General features: G+C 30.6%; 1 protein-coding gene across 1 annotated transcript in view; it reads left to right on the top strand.

The window, feature by feature from the left end:
- SLC2A13 (solute carrier family 2 member 13) overlaps positions 1-2,315 on the top strand; it is a 315,165-nt gene that overhangs the window by 36,023 nt on the left and 276,827 nt on the right. The gene's annotated exons all lie outside the window — the stretch shown is intronic.

The following is a 2,315-nucleotide window of genomic DNA, read 5'->3' as shown; positions in this document are numbered from 1 at the left end:
ATAAGGATATTTATTGTTTTCTTTTGAATCTCACACATATTTTCTTGTCTTACTGCACTGGTTAGAATCTCTAATGTTGAAGAGAGAATTCTTCCTAATTTGAGGAAAAACTTTCATTATTTTCTTGTTAAGTATGATGTTTACTATGTTTATGAATGGATGTCGAATTTTATCTAGCAGATCTTCTGTATCTATTGATAAAAGCATTTGATATTTCTTATAGTAAAGTAAACACATTAGTTGATATTGTATTGGGAAGCTAATCTTGTGTTCCTGGGATATCATAGTGCATTTTTATCCGGTGATGAATTGCTAGATTTGGTTATATATTTTTAGATTTTTTAATCTGCTGATTTGTGGTATAGGACTTACGCTAACCTTTTTAGGTTCGAGCATGTCAAGAACTGTGAAGAATGTGAGGTTATATCCTACTTGTAACCTAAAAGTTAACCTGCTATAGTTTTATGGATCTGAAAGAAGACACGAGATTCCTGGGTCAGAGATGAAGGACAGTTCGTAATGCAGAGCAGTGCCCAGAGAATCAGCATTTTTGCAGCTATTCCGTGAATCCCAGTTCCTACATGGTGATGTAAAGTGGATCAGATAACACTTGCACGCACAGTGGGTTGTGTTACAGGAGAAGATTCCTGAGCTTCAGGATTCCAGCTATGTAATAGGTAGTAAGAATGCCTGCCTTTTACTCTGGAAGAAGATAGTATTTCTGTCTTCAAAGATATATTCAAAACTACCCTTTGCTTTGAAAGGAGACATTATCTTACCAGACTGTTTGCTATACTGACCATCCTTGAAAAGATTCTATGAAATAAAGAGCAGTCAGTTCCTACTTGTAAGATAAGCAAAAAGGCAAGTAATTCATGGAGAGTTTTCTCCCAATACAGCAAAAAACAGTTATTCTAATCCACAAAATTAGATGGGAAATACTGTTTCTTTCTAATATTGTAGAATAGTTTGTGTGAGAATGGAATTATTTGTTTCTTAGAAGCTTGGTGGAACTAATTAAATAAAGCCATCTAGTCTTGAAGTTTTCCAAATGGGGATTTTTTTTTTTTTGACCATTAATCTAATTTCCTTAAAGGTTTCTGGACTATTTAGGTTTTATAATTCTTCCTAAATATAAGTTTTTCTAGGAATGTGTCTATTTTATGGGACTAAAGTTGTTCGTAGTGGCCCCCTTTTTCATGTGTCTAATTTTTATACTTAATTTTCATTATAGTTTTTTTTCATTATTGACATGTTTATTTAGACTTTTTTTTTTTCAACCATTATTTTCAAGTATTTGTGAACTTTAATATTTTAAAAGAACCAACTTCTGGTTTTAGAATCACCTCATATTTTTTTTTTCTTTCATTAATTTCTGTTCTTTAGTATTTATTTCTGCTTTTTAAAGTTAATTTTATTTTTTTAATTCTTTGGATGGACATAGATGATTTATTTTTATTGCCTCTTATCTAAACATTTTTTGGTACTCACACAGTATGTAGTGCATGTTATTCATTTCAAAAAATTAAATTTTCAATATGATTTTTTCTTTGATGGGTTATGTGAAAGTGTATTTCTCAATTCTCATACATACATGGTTGATATATTTTGGTTATTATTATTTTTTTTAATCAATTTCCTGTGTGATTGCTTTGAGGTTGGAAATCATGATCCATATCATTTTGCCCCTTTGGTATATGGTGAGGACTGTTTTGTGAGCCAGTGGATGGATGATCAGCTTTTTATAAATGTTCCTTTTGTGCTTGTAACAATAATGTGTAATCTTCCCTTATTGAACGGAGAATTTCATAAAGCAGATGCAGGTCCAATGTAGTTGTATCGGTCAACTCTATATTTTTTTATTGAACTTTTGTTTCTTAGATCTATCAATTACTGATTCTGATGTTTTACTATCACTCACTATGATTGTAGATTTGTCTGTTTTTTCTTATATTTCTGGAATCTTTTCTATATATTTTGAAACCATGTTACAGGATCATGTGTAATTTAACTGTTCTCTCTTGCTGGCGAATTGAACCCTTTATCGTCAAATGATTCTTTTGGCCTTTAGTAATACTTTTTGCTTTAATATTTATTTTGTTGGATGAATAGGACTGCCTTAACTTTCTTCATTTGGGCTTTTCCTCATTTTTTTTTCCCTTTTCTTTGCTTTTCTTTGTTTTTAATCTTGTTTCTATCCTTTTAACTTGTGTTCATTGTTTTTTTGTACACAAAATAAAGTATATATTTTTAATCCAAGCTGATTGCTTTAAATCTAGGCTGATTGTTCTTCTTTTTATTTGGTATATTTGATC

The sequence above is a fragment of the Pteropus vampyrus genome, unplaced genomic scaffold (genome assembly GCF_000151845.1).
Source record: "Pteropus vampyrus isolate Shadow unplaced genomic scaffold, Pvam_2.0 Scaffold82, whole genome shotgun sequence".
In the NCBI taxonomy this organism is placed as follows: Eukaryota; Metazoa; Chordata; class Mammalia; order Chiroptera; family Pteropodidae; genus Pteropus; species Pteropus vampyrus.
Note: the sequence above shows the minus strand (reverse complement) of the source record. Positions and strands in the feature narration are given on the sequence as shown.